Raw genomic sequence first — 23,598 nt, 5'->3', positions numbered from 1 at the left:
GCAAAGAGGCACCTTTTAACATGGTGCTTCTCTTTATTGAACAGGGGGAGAGTAACTGGCCCCGTCCACCCCCAGCACAGTACTTCCAGTGACTGTTGCTGGTGTCTATCTTATGTTTCTTTCTAGATTGTGAGCCCTTTGGGGACAGGGCGCCATCTTATTTATTTATTTATTATTTCTCTCTGTAAAACTGCTTTGGAAACTTTTGTTAAAAAGTGGTATATAAATATTGTTGTTGTTGTTGCTCCATGGTGCTTACTACGGTGTTTTTGGTTAACCCGTTCATTAATCCAGGCCAGCTTTTGAATGATGCTTTAGTTACTTTTCTACTAGTCCTGGAATAGAGGCGGGGCTCACAAACAGTCAGCAGCAAGAGCACTGAAAAGCTGTCTGCAGTTGCCTCTCTGTAAATAATACCTATCTCATTAAACCATTAATATTCCTGATTCAACTCCACTGCCTTGTCCTTACATCTTCATTTTGACTTGGGGGGACAAGAGCAGGAGGAGCGGAAGCAAATTAAAGGCAAACCTAACAGGGGAAGAATGGTTGACATCCAGGCTAAGTTACTGAATGGTACTACTCAGAAATTTAATCTCAACAGGGCTGCCCAGGAGTTATTTAGCCTAGCTGTCAGTCATTATGTGCAAATGTAGTTGGTTTATTTTCCATAGGGGATATACACTAGAGGACCATGCAATCTGACTTACAGACAAGGGAAATACAAAAAGCATGTGGATCATGTATGAGAATACAACCTTAAACTCTTTTTCAGTCTCTAATGCAATGATTGTAAAAGGTAAAGTGTGCCGTCGAGTCAGTGTTAACTTCTGGTGACCACAGAGCCCTGTGGTTGTTTTTGGTAGAATACAGGAGGGGTTTACCATTGCCATCTCCTGCACAGTATGAGATGAAGCCTTTCAGCATCATTCATATATCGCTGCTGCCTGATACAGGTGTTTCCCATAGTCTTGGAAACATACCAGCAGGGATTCGAACCAGCAACATATGGCTTGCTAGTCAAGTCATCTCCCCGCTGTGCCAATGATTGTAGAAAGCATTAAATCTCATTGCCTCCTGCATAGTTAGGGAATGGGACTGTAGCTCAGTGGCAGAGCAACTGCTTAGCATGCAAAAGGTCCCAGCTGCAATCCCTGGCAGGTAAGGTTAGGGAAGATTCCTGCCAGGACCTGCCTGAAATCTTGGGGGGCTGCTGCCAGTCAGTGTGCAGACAATACTGAGCTCGATGGACCAATGCTCTGACTCTTTTTGGCAGTTTCCTATGTTCCTAACCCATCCCACAGAACGTATTCTATCTTTTGGCCCAGGGTACTAAGAAGCCTTTTGTGTGAACAAAAGGGGGGAAAAGGCTCAAGTAAATTCTGGAAATCTGAAATACACAGGTGTTGATGTTTTGTTTTGTTTTGTTTTTAAGTGGAGAAAAAAATCAGGTGGGAGGATGTCAAGCGTGGAGAACCACCAAAACAGCTGTCCATTCCTAAGCCAACAAGAATGTATGCACAAACATTAGCAGAATAAACCGTTTGTCTTCCTGACCAGCTTGCCTGTTAATGTTGCCTTTATGGAAATGAGAGAATGTATGTCCACAGTGATCTGGTCATTGCAAACCCTCAGGATAGTAATAAATGTAATGGCAACAGGTGTCCAATGGAACTGAGAAATGGATTTCATGTGCAGCTGCTTCTGCCTGGGAGAGAGTTAATTGTTTTGCAGTCACAGCACACATGTAATGGACAGATGAATGTGGGTAATGGTGAAGGCTGCCATGTTGCTTTTTTAATCGTCAGAGGCTTCTTGGTGTTATAAATTCCACGGAAGGCAGAAATTCAACAGGCAATGATGGGGGAAGAGGGACATCTGCAAAAGTCTCTACTTGGGGGGAAATTGTTTAATTGTTTGCCATTGCAATCAGACTGGGCCTGAGTTCAGGACATGCTGGTCCCAGGAAGAGTCTTCTTGTGTTCGCTTTAAGCTGCTGCAACCTACAGCAAGCCAATTGTGTTCATCTGACACTGCAGGCAGGCTGTTGGTGCACCCACATCGCTTCCCAAACATTTGCGATGGCATGCCAGACGTGGGAGTTTTGCATATTACTCAAGTGCAGGTGTACGCTAGGGAGCGGGCGTAGCGCTGTGGTGAAGAGCCTGTGCAACGAATCAGGAAGTCTGTGGTTGGAACCTTACCTCTGCCAAAAACTCTCTGTGTGATTTTAGACAAGCCACCCGCTTTCAGCCTTAGCTGCTAAATGAGGATAATAAAACCTTGCAGGGGTACTTCTAAGGATCACCATGAGATAATACACGTGGAGTGCTTTAAGCACTTGGAAGCTGGCATACCGCGCAGCCAGCTAGCTGTCTAAGTGACGGAAGTTTGCTGCTTCCAAGCCCGTTTCAACCCAGCTGACGCAGCTTGCGAAGACTCGAAGGCTGTGTGTTGTTACAAAGGCTCTGTGGCTACAATGGGAGTAGCAGCAGGAGTGGGAAGATGTGGTCCTTTGTAGCCAAAGAGTCTCCCTGCCTTTGCAAGCCATGCCGATGGGCAATATGCCAGCCAATAATCCGTAGCATATCCACATGCTTAAAGCCCTTCATGTGCAGTATTTATTTATCATATTTATCATATTTCTGTGTCGCCTGATATGTGCATCTCTAGGTGGTATACACAATTTAAAACACAACAAACATAAAACAGAGTAAAAACAATTGACACAATTTTACGAAATAAAGGGTTAGAACAATCTCATAGGATAAGGATAGGAATGATTAAAGAGTTTCAAATTAGTTTCTGTCAAAAGCCTGAGAAAACTGGTGTGTCTTGAGGGTCTTCCTAAAAGCAAACAGAGGTGGAGATGCTCTTTGATAGGGAGCAAATCCCAAAGCCCTGGGGCAGCCACAGAGAAGGCCCAGTTCCGAGTCATCACCAAACGAGCCAGTGTCAACCGTAACCAGACCTCTCTAGATGATCTTAATAGGTGACAGGGTTCATGACAGAGAAGGCGCTCTCTCAAGAACCCTAGACCCAAGCCATTGAGGGCTTTATAGGTAATAACCAGCACTTAATATTTCACTTGGAAACATAGCAGCAGCCAGTGGAGTTCTTTTCAAATCGGTGTCGTTCAGGTTGTTGCAGAGACCAGTCTGGCTGCTACATTCTGTACCAATTGTCATTTCCAGACTATGCACAAAGGCAGCCCCACGTAGAATGTATCACAGTAGTCAAGCCTGGAGGTTATCAGCATATGCACCACTGTTTTAAGGTCATTTCACTCCAGAAATGGGCATAGCTGATGTATCAGCCGAAGCTGATAAAACGCGCTCCTGGCAACTGCCTCAACCTGAGAAACCAGAGAGAGTTTTGGATCCAGGAGCGTTGCCAAGCTATGTACCTGATCTTTCAGGGTGAGTGTGTAACCCCCTCCAGAGCAGGCAAATCTAAACCATCTCTTGGGTCCAACCCCCCCACAATCAGTAAATCCGTCCTATTTGGATTCAACTTCAATTTGTTATCCCCCATCCAACCTACTACTGCCTCCAGGCAGACAATTAGGGAAGTTATGCCATTTCCTGATGAGATCAATATGGAGAAATAGATCTGGGTATCATTAGCACATTGATAACACCCTCCACCAAACCTCTTGATGATCTCTCTCAGCGGTTTCATGTAGATGTTAAAGAGCATTGGCGACAATATGGAGCCTTGTGGAACTCCATACTTTAATTCTTGCTTTGCAGAGCAGCAGTCTCTAAGCTACCCCATCTGGAATCTACCAGAGAGGTATTATCTCATGGTAATCCTTTGAACTAGTCTGTAAAGTTCTATAGAGAGTTCTTGGCAGAGGTAAATTCTAACCACGGACTTCCTGATTTGTAGCGCAGGCTCTTAGCCACAATGCTACACCACATCAGCTCTCTAATGCACCTGCATTAGAGTAATGCACACAACTCTCACATTATCACCGCCACTGTTATTATCATTGGCTTGGCATAGATTGAACAGAGTGAAATGCTTATCAATAGGGGTTCTCAAACTTGGCTATACAGATGTTGTTGGACTGCAGAGGAAGAGAGCTGGTGTTGTGAGGAAGAGAGCTGGTCTTGTGGTAGCAAGCATGACTTGTCCCCTTAGCTAAGCAGGGTCTGCCCTGGCTGCATATGAAAGGGAGACTAGAAGTGTGAGCACTGTAAGATATTCCCCCTCAGGGGATGGAGCCACTCTGGGAAGAGCAGAAAGTTTCAAGTCCTCCCTGGCTTCTCCAAGATAGGGCTGAGAGAGATTCCTGCCTGCAACTTTGGAGAAGCCGCTGCCAGTCTGTGAAGACAACACTGAGCAAGATGGACCAGTGGTCTGACTCAGTATAAAGCAGCTTCCTATGTTCCTAACTCCCACTGTCTGCAGCCACATTGGGCTTTGTGGCTGTGGATGATGCCAGTAGCAGCACAACATATGGAGAGCCTCAAGCAGGCCACCCAAGGGCAGAGCTGTAATTGGGCAGATGCGTCACCAGAACATGCACTGTACTGCCTCTGGAGCCACCTCAACCTGCCTTACTGGCTTTGCCCACCTCCTCTCCCCGGCTGGCCAGGCACTCCTGCTGCCACGTTTTCCTGCCCTCTTGCTGCCTGACACGGCTCTCCTTATAGCCTTCTCATTTCAGCGCACTGCGCTGTCCATCCCCAGCACTGCAAGGAAGGCCGGGTGGTCAGCAGCAATCTACGAGAAGATAGTTCCAGGAGCCAGGACTGGGAGTGCCAGCCACTGGAGAGGCCCATGAGCTGGGGCTGTGGGGCGAGACAATACTTGGAGGCCCCTCAGACCCTGTGGGCCAGGGGACATTTGTTCCCCCTTGCCCAACGGACCCTACTCCTATGACCAGGAAATTCTTATGTTTCCTGTTGCAGGGAAAGGCCAATTCATGATCCCTTATGGTGGGACTTGTCCAGGGCTTCAGGTCAAGTCTTGGCCTAGGCCCCCGCTGCAATACAGTAGGTTGCCACAGGGGGCAGCAACACAGTGAGCAAACAGCTCACAGCCCTGCTCCTGCAGCCCACCGCTGCTTTCCAAACATTCAGGGTTCTGACCCTGAGGTGGCTGGGAATGAGGCCTCATGCATGCTCTTCACTTCCAGCCCCCCAGGGTTAGACCCAGATGGAGAGCAGCACGCGGGGGGTAGGAGTATGTTGCCACCGCTGCCGCCACCACCACGGCCAGGGTAGGGAGCATGGCGCCATCACTGCTGCTGTGGGAAGGCTGCTCCTGGGGGCACAGCCCGCTGATATAACCGTGAAAGCCAGTTCTTTTCTGGGTGGTGCACGATGCCAAATAATACACACACACAGGGAGAAACTTATGGGATTTTGCTGCTAGCAAGTAAGGCTTTTGGGGTTCACCCAAATCGAGAGCGAAGACCCCCAGTTACAGGTAAGTATTTATACACAGAGGGTAGCTTAGTCATCTATCATGGTGTAACAAAAGCCTTAGAAGGAATGCAAAGCCTATCATCAGTGCAGATCCACCTTTGTTTACATCAGAACGAAACAATTGACCATCCCTTAACTTGTATCAGTTTCCCAACATCCGCCCTTTATAGCCTATTCTATTTGCCCCTTCCCTTATCTTCCTAGAGGTGTCAGTGAGTTATATGGGCCCCTTGTCTATGTTTCTCTCAACAGCTGCAGCAGATTTACTCCTTAAGAGGTAAAGGCTACCTCCCTGGGCAGAGAGGGCTGGGGGAATTAACCCCTTAGTTTCCAGTGTGGAAGAGGCATAGAGAGATATGGGACTTCATATTAAGATGGCTAGGCTATGGTTCCCTAGGCCTTAATTTTAGGTTAGACTGCCCTCCCAACGTGGATGGTTTGCATGGGTATATCACCGCCAAAGCCCTTTCTACACCACTGTGGCCATCCCTGGCTTCTAGCTGATACTTTTTTTGGACAGCTGTACACACAGGCCAACTTCGCACTATTAGCTGATATGAATACGACAAATATTTATATACCACTTTTCAACAAAATTCCCCAAAGCTGTTTACATAGAGATAGACAGACAGACAGACAGACAGACAGACAGACAGATAGATAAGATAGAAAGGACTCCCTGTCCACAAAGGGCTCACAATCTAAAAAAGAAACATAAGATTAGATACCAGCAACAGCCACTGGAGGGATGCTGTGCTGGGGATGGATAGGGCCAGTTGCTCTCCCCGCTAAATAAAGAGAATCGTCATGTTTAAAAGGTCCCTCAGTAGTCCGGACTGAACGACTCCAAACTACCATGTTGTTCACCTCATGGCATAGTCACTCCTGTAAAGAGCAATTCCTATCCATAGAAAACTAGCACCTCAGAGAAGGCTCGGCTCAGCTAGGTAGGACTGTTATCCTTGACACACTATAATAGTACTTCTCTTGCCACTGCCTACACCTGCTCTTGTTCTCCTTCCTCTTAGTGCCAGCACATTTAAAAATCAGATAAAAGAACTCCTTGAACAATTGCTATTCTCTAGATTACCAAGCGCCCACTAAACGTCATAAATCAGAATTCTCACACAAAAGAGCAGGGCAAGCCTGCACACCCTGTGACCCACCAAACACAGTCCTGCACCCCAAGCGTTGTGGGGATTCTGGACAACTTTCCTGTTTTGGCAGTTTGAAGCAGAGAAGGCAAAGAGGTACTCCTCCCTCAAGCAACAGACTGGCGACTCCACATCATATCCCTGGAGAGAAGCCTTTCACCCCAAACAAGGATGACTCCAGGGGGCGAGTACATCAGAAAAGTATTTTCCCCCACCCCCCAGTTGCATGCCCCCATCATGATTTCCTTTTCAGAAATCTAACCTGTGGGATACAACTTGCCCGCCCAGAAATTCACTTTGCCCCTCCTCTGCCCACCTCAATCTTTTTCCCCTGGTGCTACCACTGACCCCAAGGTGGATAATTTTAAAGCAACTCATAGCTCCCCCTATCCTTCTTGGGGGGAAAGCATTATTATTATTATTATTTTATTATTATTTTACATTTTATATCCCGCTATTCCTCCAAGGAGCCCAGAGTGGTGTACTACATACTTAAGTTTCTCCTCACAACAACCCTGTGAAATAGGTTAGGCTGAGAGAGAAGTGGCTGGCCCAGAGTCACCCAGAAAGTATCATGGCTGAATGGAGATTGGAACTCAGGTCTCCCCGGACCTAGTCCAGCACTCTAACCACTACGCCACGCTGGCTCTCATTAATCATATTCCTGTTCAGACATACGGCTGGTTCAGATGAGACAGCTGCTGGCACATGTGATAAGGATGGGGTTACCCAGAGAACATGTCCCCTGTGACACTGGTGAAGGATGTTCCAACACTTTCTTGGCTAATCCTAAAGTCGGAGAGCTGGTCATGTGGTAGCAAGCATGAATAGTCCCCTGGTTAACATTTGAATGGGAGACTACTTGTGTGAGCACGGTAAGGTATCCGCTTAGGGGGTGGGGCCACACTGGCCTGATCCTGACAGTTCTCTCATGTAGCTTAACCCAGGCTGGGCTTCCTAGCTTGGGTTAGGATGAGCGTGAGAATAGCCTCATTATGTTGCATATCAAGTGTACAGTAACAAGTGTCTGTATACATGTCCATGTGTTTGTGTGACTGTATGAATGATTTTAAAAAGTGAATCTAGGTACAGACCAGTGTTCCCTCTAACAGGGATTCCCAGATGTTGTTGACTACAACTCCCAGAATCCTCAGCTGCAATGGCTTTTGCTTGGAGATTATGGGACTTGTAGTCAGCAACATCTGGGAATCCCTGTTAGAGGGAACACTGGTACAGCCCCCCACCCCAATGCAGGGTGCAGATAGGAAGTGAACTACTGTACATGCATTGAACATAATGTCTGAATAATTGTACATGTGTTCAGAACTGTACATGTGGGCACTGTACACAGAAGGCATATGTGTTCAAAATAACGCGTGAATAGAACTCATGTTATTCATCCTTGTGCGTTCATCTTTTAAAATGAACGTATTCAAATAGAAACCTTGGAGTCCAATCAGGTGGTGCACAGAGAAGGCACATTTACCTTTTTATTTTTGAGCTGCTGCAATCTCAACAAAAATGCCCATGTCCCATGGGTGCGGTTTGCCTTGATAGGGAAGCTGCTGGTGGTGCAGTGGGGAAATGTTTGACTAACAAGCAGAAGGTTGCCAGTTTGAATCCCCACTGGTACTATATTGGGCAGCAGTGATATAGGAAGATGTTGAAAGGCATCATCTCACACTGAGCAGGAGGAGGCAATGGTAAACCCCTCCTGTATTCTACCAAAGAAAACCACAGGGCTCTGTGGGCACTAGGAGTCAAAATTGACTTGACAGCACACTTTACTTTACCTCATGCACTATAGTTTCCAACTGGATCCCTCCCCATCTCCACCCTGCTGTTTACAGTTTTAAAAAGTAACCTCACAAGAGCCAAGGATGATCATCATAAAGATCGGCTATTTTCCACTGCAAAACTCCAAAACTTTTGTTTCTGAAAACCTCTCCCTCCTACCCCTACACAATCTGCCAAGCACCAGTCTTCTATCCACCACCCCTGCAGCTGAATTGCTCATTTAGAAAACACCCACAGCTATTAAAGATCGTTAAGATTCTTTTATGTCAAACCCTCAACTCCCACCTTAAGCAAAACAAGAATGAAAGACCCATTCAAAGTCAAACCCATAACCTAAATATCTAAACTAGGTTGGGATGGGGGAAATCCCATGTTCCCAACAACAAAATTTGGTCATGGGGTACAGATCCCCCTTGCCCATAGCCAGCCTAAAAACTGTGGGGCGTAGGGGGTCATATTTCACCCCATAGTAAATATAGTCGCTTTCTATTACATTACAATATAGCAATTTAAAAAAATATTTTGTTTTAAAAACTTGGGGAGCAGAAAAAATTAGAGGGCAGAAAATTAGAGGGCAAGCCTGCTCTAGCCACCCCAGCTATATTTGATGAGTCCCCCCCCCACATTGTACTGAACTCTGTCCACCAAAATAATAACCCTCTGTCAAATAAAATAACCCATATCTATATATGGAGAGTGCTTATCAGAGCAAGAAATGCCTCCGCAGGGCTACTGCGCATGTGCAGAAAACCCCAATTGTGGGTGAATATTAACCGGCGAGATCACCTGTTACAGGAAGACCCTCAAGACTCTCCTGTTCTCGCAAGCTTGTAATTAGAATTTTAATAATTTTAATAATTTGTTTTATTAGCTATTTTATACTATTGTTTTTATTATGTCTTGTGTATTTTAATCTGTGTTGATTTTTAAATATTTTAAATTTGTACACACCACCTAGAGATGTACATATCAGGCAGTATAAAAATATGACTGATAAATAAATAAATATGTCCCCCATTAAAAGTATATTTTCTCTGCCCCACAAAAAAATTAAGTGGGGAGTTGCTCCTCAAACCCTGTTAGTCTGAAGCCGGGAAAAATGTGATTTCTCCACAACAGAAGTGCCATCTTGAAGAATGTTGTTTGTACTCCTGCTCCAAACAAATACAAAAAACCCAACAATGATTGCACCTTTCTTTTTATCAAAAACTTGTCTTGAGAAATGCTCAGATCATGATGCACAACAAGCCCCGCCCACAACATTTCAATATTTCATACCAATTCAAAAACATTATATCAACTGTGTGCATATCTTTCCCACATACTCATCTTCCATCCATATCCCTTTAAGCTTAAAAAACGGTAAGGTAAAGGTGAAATGTGCCATCAAGTCGTTTTCGACTCCTGGCGCCCACAGAGCCCTGTGGTTGTCTTTGGTAGGGGTTTACCATTGCCATCGGGGCCGCGCAGTATGAGATGATGCCTTTCAACATCTTCCTATATCTCTGCTGCATATCAGTCCCAAAATGCTCTCCCGCGCCACACTTCAACAGTGATTCAAAAGCAAGAAGCCAACAAAAAGGGAAGACAGACAGAATCCATAGCAGCTTAAAATAAACATATCTTTGTGTAGGGAGCTAAAATATTGAAACTGCATTCCATTTTTAAGATTGGTAACCGAGACAAACACCTGGTAATAGTCCAGTGAATCGTGTTTGACTGTAATTATGAACAGAAGTTTTGCTGCTTGTCCCTTTTTCTTTTAGTAACAGGGCCACCACAGGCACACAGTGAGGTTAGGTTAGCCTACTACAATACATGCGTTTGGAGCTTCCAAGCCTAATGCAACTGAGCTATGCCTGCTGTGCACACATTAAAGAAACAAGGACATTTACTTCATAAGCCAGAGCTGAGAATTTGTGCTACACAATCTTTTTATTCTTTTTATTTTAATCAGTTGTAGTCAACTTCTAAAACATATCAGTTGTAGACCAGAGATATGCCCTTGTGAGCGAGACTACACCCCCACCCACTCCCGCAGCTGCTTATTTCTGTTTGGACTTTTGCTCTAACAGCTCATAACACCACTGAAAACCAGGTTCTAAACATCTGGAAGTGTCTAAAGCAGTTTGACTGCTCGGCTGGGTGAGGGAAACAGCTGTGTGCGCACACTTTTCAGTATGGCACACAATAAGGGCTTGCTAGATAAAGGCATTTCCCTTTAGGATGAAGCCCTCTTGGATTTCATCCAGTTTATTTTTATGCAAGAAAATGTTAAAAATGCATTTGCATGAAGGTTTGGGCTTAAAGAAAAAAGATGGGTTAAGCGCCTCTTCAAACGTTACTATTTCTGTATGTAAATCGCTTTGGAAACATTTCTTGAAAAGCGGTATATAAATAATTGTAGTAGTAGTAGTAGTAGTAATTGCTGTATGAGGGGAAAACACTCATGTATAGTTTTGTCTCAAGGGCCGCACAAGGGTTTTTTCCACAGCAAGTACAGGAGTTAAGAGGTCCATTTGTATACTGGCTTCCCAGTCACTTGTGTATCGGGGTGGGGTGGAAACTGCCTGGTTTCCTCAATGTAGGAGAAAAGCATTTGAAGGCTCTAGTCTAGTACATTAGGCTCAGTGAGATTTATATCCAAATATTATTCTTAATGTTTGTTTTAATCTTACCCTTCTTCCTTGGAGGAACTCAGTGAAGTACACATGGTTCTCCCCCTAACTTTTATCCCAATTAGTGCTCTAAGATAGGCCAGGCTGTGTGAGAGAGTAAGCCCAAAGCTGAGTTGCCCAAAGTTATCTATCTATCTATCTATCTATCCTGGGTGTGCCAGGGAAAAATGTGTCCCGGAACCCCAGCTGATTGGCTGAGCTGCGGGGGCACCTGATTGGCTGGCGCACCCAGGAGAACAGCGGCGGCGGTGGCCATGGCCGCCGGCAGGCCCGGCCTGGCAGCGATGGGGACAGGCCGAGGAGCCAAGGCGGCGGGCCTGGCTGGGCGAGGCGAGGAGGTGGCGGGGGAAGCCGGGCAAGGCGGTGGCAGGCCCGGGTGGTGGAGGGCCCGGCCGGAGCCGCGGGCGGAGGCGGGCCCAGCCGGGAGGAGGCGGCGGGCCCGGGGGAAGCCGGAGGAGGCGGCGGGCCCGGCTGGAGGAGGCGGCAGGGGAAGCCGGGCGAGGTGGCGGCGGGCCAGGGCAGCGGCGGGCCCAGCCGGAGCCGCGGGCGGCGGTGGTGGGCCCGGGCAGAGCCCAACTAGAAGCACAGATGCTCTGTGCCCAGGCCCACTAGTTTAACATATTTCTATACCACCCCAAACTAACGTCTCTGGGAGGTTTACAACAAGCAAACAAAACAAAAAGTTAAAACACTAGTTAAAATAAATGACAACAGAAAACTTAAAACAGTAGTTAAGACAAAATAAATGATATAGTAAAAGTTAAAACATCACAACAATTTAAATTTTAAAACAACATTTTAAAACGATGTTAAAACTGTTAAAGCAATATTTAATTAAATGCCTGGGTAAATAGGTGTGTCTTTAAAGACTTTTTTAAAGTTGTCAGAGATGGGGAGGCTCTTATTTCAGCAGGAAGCACGTTCCAAAGTTTTGGGGCAGCAGCGGAGAAGGCCCGTCCCCGAGTAGCCACCAGACAAGCCGGTGATAACTGCAAACGGACCGCTCCTGGTGATCCTGATGAGCATGTATGGCGGTCACTGGCCTCCATGCGAGTACAGAGGCCCAAACCGAGCTGCCACTGGCCCTGGCTACTCGGGCGGGGGGGGGAGACCAGTGGGGGTGTGTGCTGCCACCACTGCCCCCTTGGCCGCCACCTCGGCCAGTGGGGGCTTGAAAGTAGTAACTGACTTCCCTCCCTCCCGCTCTGCCCTTTTACTGGTAAAGGGGATTCCCCTTTACCAGTAGAGCTCCAGTTCAAACCGGTTCAACAAGAACCAAAACCGAGCTGGGCCAGTTTTGGATCCCAACTTCAAATCCAGTTTGGATTCCAACTGTTTTGTGCACATCTCTATTAGCCACTATACCAGTGGTTTGCCAGCGTCCAGGCCCCTTCCAGCTCCTTGCAGGTGGGATTTGAAGCTGGGATTTGAACCATTGTTTCAACTCTAAAAGAGTAAGCTGATGCAACTACTGTACCTAATAAAAACAGAGATCAGGCACTCTCACCAAAACCTTATCTAATGCCAGTAGTGAGTCAGCCATTATAATAGTTACATGAGCTTTCCTTTAGTATCTCTTTCCTTTCTTTATCCCTAACTGCACATTTCAGAAAGTGAATTCACACGAAGGAAGCAAAGGATAAATGGATGATCAGTTTAAATTGTTCAGCTGGCTAAATGACCCAATTCATTTCACTTGGAAGATCAGTCAGAGTGACCTCTTCACTCTGTTAACATGAAATACTAAGAGGTACTTTTTCTGAGTCTCACTCCTGTTGTTTATGCAGGAGCAGCTTCAGGGGTCTGCCGGGTGGGGCACCTGCTGAGGGCCCACATGCATTAGAGGGCTCGTTCGACCAGGCTTACCCCTGAAACAAGAATCAGCAGAGTTGATTGAGAGGCTACATATCAGAGCATCCTCCACAGCAGAGTTGGCCAACCTGAGACTTTCCAGCTGTTGCTGGACTACAACTCCCATCATCCTCTGCCACGCAGTGTGGCAGGAGATGATGGGAGTTGTAGTCCAACAGCAGCTGGAGAGCTTCAGGTTGGCCATCCTTGCTCCAGATGCCCCTGTATCATTATAGGGCCTCTAGGGAAAAGAGAACCACCTAATGGCGCAGTGGGGAAATGACTTGACTTGCAAGCCAGAGGTTGCCAGTTCGAGTCTCCGCTGGTCTGTTTCCCAGACTATGGGAAACACCTCTATCGGGCAGCAGCAATATAGGAAGATGCTGAAAGGCATCATCTCATACTGCGCGGGAGATGGCAATGGTAAACCCTACCTGTATTCTACCAAAGACAACCACAGGGCTCTGTGGTTGCAGGAGTCGACACCGACTCGACGGCACACTTTAGCTTTAGGGGAAGGAGGGAGGCAGGTTCTGTGGGAGCAGGGGAAGGAGGAACTGCCAGACCAGACTCTTGGCCAAGTGACTCATGCAGTAGTTCCTCCTCCTCTACTTCCCACCAACCAATAGGCTTTCTCGCAAAGGCTCCTGCATCCCACAGGGGGCTTTAGGAGAATATCAATTGGCCAGTGAGGGCAGTAGGAGGAGAAGGAGCTGCCGCCAAGGGAGTTGGCTGTGGCAGTGGCTCCTCTTCTTCCCCTCAAAAAAATCGGGACAGGATGCAGCGGGTGACTTTTCTTCCTCCTGTCCTCCAAGGATGGAAGGGAAGGAGCTGTCACCCCCACCAGAGATTCACCAGTGGGGAGGGTGGGAGGAATTGCTGACTGCCACTGAGTACAGTGGGTGTCATGTACCACACCATAGGTAGGGCTGAGGGTTGCCAACATCCCACTGCCCGAATAAGGGACACGAGGCAGGGAGTCATGGGAAGCCTGAATGCTGTGTGTGGGATGTTACCACTTTCAGCTTAACCCTACGGTGTAAGTTACTGCTTAGATTGCTTCTCTTTTGCTTATTGATATAACCATGGTTAACCAAACTGGGTGTGATGCCATTTTGTTTTCTAGACAGAGAAGTGTGCTTAGCCAGTAAAAATAGGTTTCACACATGAGCACTGTCTAGCAGTCATCGCTTGCATGGTTTTCATGATCCTGATACCTGGATAATGTACATCAATCAATGACTGTACATCAATCATTGATGGCTGTTAATAAGGGACAAATGGCATCCTGTAAAGGACATACCATTTTGGGCTAAAATAAGGGATGTCCCTGCTTATAAGGGATTGTTGGTAACCCTAGACCATATTTTCAACTTGAAAAATGAGGACATCCTTCTCAATGCCTTTAAAAAAAAAATAAAAAGAATGGAGGCCAATTGACTTGAGTGGGCCAGTGGCAGTGATAGATCTGGCCTCCAATGCACTGGGTGGCCAGTTGTGTCTATTGTTTTGGGCAAGGAGGTGCCCTGCCCCCGTATCCCACTTAAAATAAACATTTATATACCACTTTTCAACAACATTTCCCAAAGAGGTTTGCATAGATATATATAAATAAATACAATGCTCAGTAGACCTGGGCACTGGAGCAACAGAACCCACACAGCATAAAATTAATCTATGAGATTCTTTGCCATGGGATGTGGTGATGTCCACTAGCCTGGATGGCTTTAAAAAGGGCTTAGACAAATTTATGAAGGACAGGTCTATCTATCAATGGCTACTAGTCTGGTGGCTATAGAGGCAAGATGCCTCTAAATAGGGGTGCAACAGCAAGAGAGAGGGCATGCCCTCACCTCTTGCCTGTGGGCTTCTCAGGGGCATCTGGTGGGCCACTGTGTGAAACAGGATGCTGGACTAGATAGGCCTTGGGCCCGATGCAGCAGGGCTGTTCTTATGTTCAGATGTACCCAAGGATTCCTGCATGCAGCAGGTAGACCTGGCCTCCTGTGCTGGGGTAGCCCCAGCCACTGGCACAAAGGTAGTTTGATCTACCTGCTGGCTTTCTTTCTTGGACTGGTAGCCCTGGCATCCAAGACCTGGCTGCTAGCTCAAAGGGAAGGGGGGTTGCATGAGTGGGCGGGCAAATATCAGACAGATTGCCTCAAGGACATTCTTCTTTTTCATGAAAATGGGGACATGTCCAGGGGAAATGTTAGCCCTAATCAGCGGGGCCAAGAGGAGGGATTTTGCCCCAGGGCCCAGATAGGTATCCAAAGTGGCTTACAAGTGGTGATACAATTCTATGATGACATGACAGCTAAGAGGGACATTGAGGGAATATGACATTATTTAAAAACCTTTCCCCAGGTCCCACTCCCTGGTGCTTCAGCTGTCACTGTCACTATCCTTAGGGGTTTGTGGGGGCTCAAGTACAGCCCCACTCCAGCAGAGGTGGTCCAAGATCTTGCAGTGCTGGAGGTGAAGCACCAAATGCTCCCTTACCCTATGATCCTGCTGAGGCCAGCACTCTTTCAAAATCGAACTTTGCAAGTTTTGAAGGTGGTGCAAGGGAGTCAGGAGTTGCCAGCAGCCTCCTCTTCTCTCCTTGTGCTTCTTGCAAGCTCTGCAAGGAGTGTGAGGAGACACTCTCCTTGAAAAGCTTACAAGGGTCATAGGTACACAGGAACAAAGGAAGCTGCCATATATTACTGAATCAGACCATAGGTCCATCTCGTTGGTGCACAAGTCAAATATTTTGGTGGGCCGGAACCAACCATGACTTGGTATGAAGGGGCTGAGGTAAATTTTCAGCACATTAATGATTATATTAAAATTAATTATTTAAAATATTAATGAAAGCAATTATTAGTTACCCACAGCATGAGAAGGTATGAGAAGGCTCCTAGCAACCTTTCCTCTTCCCTGTCCCTCATGTTCTTTCAATGCTTGCAAAGGTCAGTTTTGAAAGGGGGCTGACCCCTACCAAGTCCATGGGGCAAGGTGGCATTTTGCACCTCACCTCAGGCAACCCAATACTTTGGGCCACCCCTGGGGCCATCAAAAAAGTCCCTGTGGGCCAGATCTGGCCCCGGCCCTTGTGCTGTGCAGGCCTGGTCTACACAGACTGGCAGCGGCTTCTCCAAGGTTGCAGGCAGGAATCTCTCTCATTCCTATCTTGGAGATGCCAGGGAGGGAACTTGGAGCCTTCTGCTCTTCCCAGAGTGGCTCCATCCTGAGGGGAATATCTCACAGTGGTCATATTTCTAGTCTCCCTTTTATATGCAACCAGGGCAGACCCTGCTTAGCTAAGGGGACAAGTCATGTTTGCTACCACAAGACCAGCCCTCCCCCCTAGGGTCAGATTGATCGCAAAGATCGGCTTTAATGGGGGGTGGGGGTGCATCTTGCCACCCTGCTGGTGCCCCAGTAACTAAACTATTGTCTGGGGTGACTCCTACACTTCACCTTGCAACTGTCCCTCAGAGACGGGGCTTCTCTTCATGCAGGCCAGATGGAATGCTGCTCCTGGGGTGTCTTTGGTGATGAGGCAAGTGCAAGAGGTATTGGAAGGACAAACTCTCTGGTTAGGAGCGTAGGGAGGCTGGTGGCAGCGTGTGTGTCGCCGACACTGTGGCCCCCTGGCCCCGACCCCCGCATCTGATATCAAACGCAGGGACTCAGCTAGCCACACCCCCGCATCTGACATCAGATGTGGGGGATGTGGTCTCCCTCCCCAACGTGGACTTGTTTGGAAGGGAGATCAGCCTGCGCTGTGTTGGGCAGCGTTGGCTGGAGCAACTTTCCCTGCCTTTAGGCAGGGAAAGCCGTTCCGGCTACACTGCCAATGCAGTGCGGGCCAAACCCTCTCCTAAACAGGGCAGCGTGGCACCGTTTGGGAGGGAGATCGATTGGCCCCGCTGAATTGGCAGCGAGACCAGAAGCAGCTCTCACTGCCTTTAAGGCAGGGAGAGTCACTCCAGCCACGCTGCCAAGGCAGCGCAGGCCAATTCCGACTCCAAATGGGGCTGCGCGGCCCCGTTTGGGACCAAAATAATGCCTCTGCGTCTGATGTCAAATGTGGGGGGCGTTTCTGGGGCCACGCTCGCGGCCCCTGATTGGTGGCGTCCTGGGTTCTTTGAACCTGTTTGCCCAATAGTGGCTCCGCCCCTGTCTCTGGTGTTCCTGTTGCTACCACCGTTGCCCTTAGGGGGAAATAATTGCCGCTACCACCCTTGTCTTACACTGGGGTAAAAATTTTTAAAAATAAATAGCCAGGAGACAAAAGGTATCTTTCAGGTAGAATATCTGCATATTGGGACCTCACTGAAGTGCCCTGCTTTTCAGTGGCCTTAGGAAACTCTAATCAGATCATTGGTCTGTCTATCTTAGTATTGTCTATGCCTGCACAACATAAGGCCCGGGTGCCGGATCCGGCCCGCGGCGACTTTTTTGCTGGCCCCAAGACTGGCCCAAAGTATTGTGGTGCTTGAGGTAAGGTGCAAAATGCCACCATGCCCCATGGACCTGGCTGGGGTCAGCCCCCTTTCAAAACTGACCTTTGACGGCATTAAAAGTGCATGGGGGACAAGGAAGAGGAAAGGTTGCTAGGAGCCTCCTCTTCCCTCCTCATGCTGTGGGTAACTAATACTTGCTTTCATTAATATTTTTAATAATTAATTTTAATGTAATCATTAATGTGCTGAAAATTTACATCGGCCCCTGCCCACCAAGTCATGGTTAGTTCTGGCCCACCAGGGTATTTGACTTGTGCATCCCTACGTGAGTGTTTGATAGTGGCTCTCCAAGATTTCGGGCAAGAGTCTTTCAGCCCTAGCTGGAGGTGTCAGGGATTGAACCTGGGACTTTGTGCATGCAAAGCAGAAGCCCTACCACTGCTACAGCCCCATCCTTTTCATTTTAAACTATGCCATATTTATTCAGTATGCAGAGCTTTGGAGTAGGAATGTCACAATTTTTATATCCCACAGAAAGAGTGAACCTATGTCTGATTAATGATCTAGCATTTTTCAGTCAACAAGGTGCCTAGTATGCCTAGTATAAAAGTCACACCACTGAAAGAAAAGGGAGCAATAAAGATATCATAGCACGGGACACTTTAGCCACAGAGGATTGCTTTATTATCTGTGATGGTTTTCAAGTGATTTATAGTCACAGGTATAACCATGATGTATACTGTAGAACAGTGAGTTCACGTCAGTGCTTATCAGCCAGTAACCCAACATTCAGTAATATCTGAACACTCTGATAAGAGTCAGGTGACTTCCCCATATGTGTAATTTTCGGCTCCCACTTTTATAACAATTTATTTTTCCAGGGTTATATTAAAACACCATGCCCCTGTTCTCAGACACTTCCAATGCCAGAACCCTGCTGTTATATAGGAGACTCACTTTGACAAATGTGCACATGGTGGAAATGTAAATACATGAGAAAAAATAAAAGGTTTGGATAAGCCCAATGCTATAACTGTTTATTCATAAGTACATCCCACAGGAGTCCCTAAGCAGAATTGACATTATCAGATCTGAGCTGAACAGAGTCTGGGAGTGGCTAGCAGCACTCCTTTACCCTCTTACATTACTGTATTCATATTGCTTTGCCAATCCCAGCCTGACAGGGTCTTTTACTCTTTTGAACAGGATCTGGTTTGCATTTACACTCTGCAGAAAAATTGGCACTGCTCTCTCTTGCATTACTGGGCCTTGTGGCCTCTCTTGCAGAAACATGTTTCCCCACCACCACCCTTCTGTGTGTGTGTAAATATGTGTGAGTGTATACACACACACACACACATTATATATATACACACTAACTGAGGATAACACTTCATAAACCTGACTATAATCTCATTTACAGGTGGGTCCAGAAACATGCACAAGAAAGTCTGTTTTCAGAGTCAAGAATCTGGCAGATGCACCAGGGTCTTAAAAGTACAGCAACAACCCTTGTTTCAAAGACACGGCCTTTGACATGGCTATCAGAGATAGATGTGTCCCGGGAGATTTGAGGGAGACAGGAAATTGGCTTCTCAAAGACGTGCTCTCTTTATATGTGTGTATCACATATATCACTCTGACAAAGTGGCTTCTTACCCTGGAAAACATATAACTATTTTAGTATTTAAGGTGCCACCAGAGTCTGGTGGGTTTGCGGCAGACTAATGAAGCTACCCTTTGGTATCCCCAAGGAAATGTGGATGGAATTTCAGCCTTAAAGCAAGGCATAGCTATAAGTGAACAAGTGGGGACAAATGTCCCTGGGCCCCTGAGGGAGAGGGGACCCACCAGCTGAGTGACAGCTTGCTCCTTGCTCTTCTCACCCCTGCCTCTTCAAAGAAGAAGTGGGAACACAGGCCCATCTTCACTTTTTGTCCCAGGGCCCATTCCAGCCTTGCCACGTCCCTGCCTTAAAGATTTGGTGCCAGGCTCCTTATTACACTTGCCATGTGAAAAACAGACAGCTCTGCCTGTCCAGAAGAACTCTCTTTTTTCCCCTACAGGCAAGGAGAGGCACACAGGAAAGGAGCCTGCAGCCAGGCCATTTCCAACAATGCTGTTGTGAGTAGAAGCATAGATTCCTGCGTCCTTGGACAATGCTGGGTGGGTTCAAGATCCACTGTCTCACTTTCACTGCTTAGATTTTGGTTTAGTCTGATTAGTTATTTTCCATTTTGCCAAATAACCTTTCTCATGAGCAAAGATTTTGCAGGGGGAGGGGGAGTCAATCCTGTCATTCTGGAAGTGCAAGTTGTGACCTCCCAAGTGTGTCCTGAAATACCAGACAGCAAAGTTTGTACAGACAAACTGCAGACTATAAATAGTATATGCAACTATCAAGCAAACAAACCCACTCCCAAAGTGGTTTACATAGAAGAAGACGAAGATTTCCTGTTCCCAAAGGGCTCACAGTCTAAGAAGGAACACAAAGGAAAGGAGGCACCAACAATAGCCACTGGATGAATGCTGCACTGGGGTTGAATAGGGCCAGTTCCTCTTCCCCTGATAAATATAAAAGAAAGTGAGGCCAGTCGTTGACCAGGCAGTCATTTTGTGTTTAAAAATGTTATTTACAGCTTTCCCCCAGCATATTCCGGTGTTAAAAGTGGTGCATTCAGCTACTTTATGTGACAGGATTGTTTTTGCAAAATTTAGTATCTGTAGGTAATTGGGAAGTGTGACTTTATTTTTCACAAATAAATCCACTAACAAACTCTTCAAAATAGATGATATAATTGTGTTTTTTTTAATGTAAGGGTTTTTGGTTTTTTAGTTAATGTGCTTGCAAAAGGGAAGTAAAAGAACAATTTGAATTTTGTTGGATAACTTCAAACATTATTCATGTTATTGAATAACTACCACATATGGTAAATTTGAATCATAGTAAATTTGAATCTAAAAGAAGAGCTCTGCTTCTCTTCGATGTGATGTCATTCTTAAATTATTGATCTGATTATTGAGTGTTAAAAATCTGTTCAAAACAATTAACAGGCAAAATACTTTTATATTCTGAATTCCTTCCTTAAAAAAAAAAAGTTTCCCCCAGCATATTCCAGGAATTTCCATGGCAGGATTGTGTATACAAAATTTGGTATCTGTAGGTAATAAGAAAGTTTGACTTTCTGCACAAAAATATACCTGATATTATATATCAAAATAGATAATAGATCAACACTTTGAAAGGTGCCTCTTTGTTTAGTTAGCATGGGATATGTTTTTACATGAGGTGTATGTGAGAAAACATTCAAAAAAGGAACTCTTCATGTGAAAACTGAGGTGACGCATGAAATAACTAGAACATAGAGCCAGTGAATTTTGAAACTTCTGCTAGACTTTAGCAGACTTCAACCCATTTATTTGTGGGTATGAGGGCCAACAAGTTAACCTGTGTTCTGAGGTAATCAAATTTGGATAGACATATTGGCTTCTTAAGCCACAATCTATCTCTTTTGACATATCCATTTGGACCTTCTGAGGTAATTTCTGGTGACACCATTTTTGGCACCCAGGCCCGCTGATGTAATCCTGATGCATATGGATCACTGCAATTTCTTGATTGAGAGCACATAAAAAACCTGCATGCTGATGATATCATACTCTGTTCATGTGTCTGCTTTTAGCAGTAATGAAATCATAAAGCTAGTACCGGTCTCCCTCTACCCAAAAATGAAGCAGAAGCTTGACAGCCCACTTCTCCTCCCCTGAGCACACTGGGGCACTAACCTGCCCAAGTCATACAGGAAAGACCTGTGCTGACATCATGGCTCCCAGACGGGCTCTTTGGCAACTGCGCAATCCACCTAACTCAGGACGGTGATCTAAATTATTTGCATAGTCCTGCACTTTTGTCTGTGTAATGCACACCACTGGGAAAGTTTAGATCATTATCTCCTTTGGTTTTTTACCCAATATATGAGAAAATAAGAAAGAAATATTTCTCTAGATGTTTGACACAGATTCATCATGAAAATATACCAATATCACTCTGAAATGCCTTCTGTATTATCTTGAACATATGGTCACAACCAGTGTTTGCAACAGGGGAACAACATACAAGAAGTTCCCCTGTGGAAAATGCTGAATTTAGCCAGGTAAATTTTATGATGTTCTTCATATTATTATACTGTAATGACCTGTTAGGAAACAAATATATATGATAAGATAAGCCTATTTTGTTATGATCTGCTTGATTACAACTGTTATTTTTAACCTACATGATTTGGCTTGTTCACTCTGGTGTCAAGAGCCGAGGTTATGGAGAGTACATACAGGATCAGGCTCACAAAGACAGAGTAATTCACAGTGACAGGATTTATCCAGAGCCCTGTCCACATGTTTGAAAACAGGGTACACTGCACAGTGGTAGAGGGGAAACAGAAGCATGGAAGCTAGGCACTATGGCCTCAGACAAATGGGTTCAGCATTTGTCTAAGGAGGGCAGCTGGGGCACAGCCATCATTGAGCAAACAGGTTCAAAGAACCTGGGTTGCCAACGAAAAGGTCCACTAGAGTCCCCGTTGAGCATAAGTCACACGCACAGGGGGTGTGGCCCAATGGCCCAATGGCTCATCCCAGTCCTCCCCCTCGAATTTACGGGAGAGGAAGGGAAATAAATGCTGTCAGGCAGCAAATGCCTGAAATGAGAGAGGGAGAGCTCACTTGGGACTCTCTGGAGGTAGAGCCATGCCCCTATGCATATGACATCATGTTCACGGGGGCGTCACTGGTGAGGTCACCGGGCGGGGCAGAACATAGGCTGCTGTTCAGCTGGCTCTGCTTCTGGAGGGCAGCACTGAATCCAGAAACACACCCTTCACTCTTTTTTGAACCCTGGGATGCTTCCATTGCGTAATTTAGAACCCTGGGCATTCCAGAGCTCAAGATCTCTAAAGCATCCTCGGGTTCAGCACTTGTTAGATTCCATCCAAGTCCTTCGGAGGCAAGGAGCCATCCTATTATGTATTTACTTTTTGTGTAAACTCCTTTGAGCAATTTTGTTAAAAAGTGGTATATACATTTTTGTGGTTGCAGTAGGAGCAGCAGCCAGGGCCACCTCAAGCACCTGTGCCACCCGGAGCATCCCGCCCCACTGCCACATGGGCTGTTGCTTCACCTGCCTTGATGTTGTTGCTGCCACCAGTCACTGGTAAAAACAGGGAGCCAGAGAGCAGGAGAGAGAGAAAAGAGAACCCGCACAGCTGGCAAGTACATAGAAAATGGTGACGAGCAGCACATGAGCCCTGCTGCCAGCCGCACTTCCTAACTCCAGTAGGTTGGCATCAGGGTACAAGCATGGCCCACTGGAGGCCAGATCAACCAGCCAGAGGAAGGGACTGCCAGTGATCAGGTCTATCGAGCTAACAGGGAGACCTGGTGGCAGGCAGCAGCAGGGAGATGGCAGTGGTCAGTGGCAGGGAGTGGCAAGTGGCAAGGCTGGTGAGAAAGCCACCCCCTGGGTGGGTGGGGGACAATGTGCAGGGTGCATGAACTGCATAAGGCCATTGCCTCACCTCATTGGGGAGCCACAGTGGCAGAGCCTGACCGCCGGCGGCCCCGCTGGCCCTGCCCCCTGCGTCTGACGTCAGACATGGGGGCGTGGTCTGGCTCCTGATCGGAGCCTTGAGGCTCTGTTTGGGAGTTGAACTCCCGAAGGAGCCACGCAGCCCCTTCGGGAGCTAAACTAAGGCTGGCACGGCATTCACAGCGCAGCCAGGAGCAGCTCTTCCCTAGGGAACAGCCGTTCCTGGCTGTGCTGCAAATGTAGCACCAGCCTTAGTTTAGCTCCCAAAGGGGCCACGCGGCCCCCGCTCAGGAGCTAAACCTGTACCCCCGCATCTGACATCAGACGCAGGGGGCATGTCGGGGCCGCGAGGCGTAGCCCCTGATTGGGCCCGGCTCGAGTTCTTTGAACCCATTGGCCCAACGGTGGCTCTGCCCCTGGTGAGCCACCCCTGGTAGTAGCACTGCTCCCCTCGGGCACATGCTGAACCCTGGGATGCTGGAAGGCATGGCTGAGGGGGTGTATCAGTGCCGGGAGTCAGCTAGCCAGCATGCTTCCATTTCTCCTGTAGCTGGCTGTACAGCCAGTTCCTGACTGAGTGAATAGGGTTCAAGTCTTTGCAGAATCACAAAGATACAGTAGCATATCTGCAGAGGGCCTCCA

The 23,598-nt window shown here is 46.9% G+C and overlaps 1 long non-coding RNA gene across 2 annotated transcripts in view; it reads left to right on the top strand.

Annotated features, from left to right (window-relative positions):
• Positions 1 to 23,598, top strand: part of LOC128322120 (uncharacterized) — a 47,507-nt gene that overhangs the window by 8,592 nt on the left and 15,317 nt on the right. The window contains exon 3 of one of the 2 annotated variants that reach the window (XR_008305534.1): positions 1,436 to 1,505. The exons of the other annotated variant lie outside the window; for it this stretch is intronic. This is a non-coding gene — a long non-coding RNA (uncharacterized LOC128322120). Of the gene's footprint in view, positions 1 to 1,435; positions 1,506 to 23,598 lie in introns of those variants that run through there. 2 annotated transcript variants of the gene reach the window in all.

Source organism: Hemicordylus capensis, chromosome 4 (assembly GCF_027244095.1).
Source record: "Hemicordylus capensis ecotype Gifberg chromosome 4, rHemCap1.1.pri, whole genome shotgun sequence".
Lineage (NCBI taxonomy): Eukaryota > Metazoa > Chordata > Lepidosauria > Squamata > Cordylidae > Hemicordylus > Hemicordylus capensis.
This window is presented reverse-complemented; position numbering and strand designations above follow the sequence as displayed.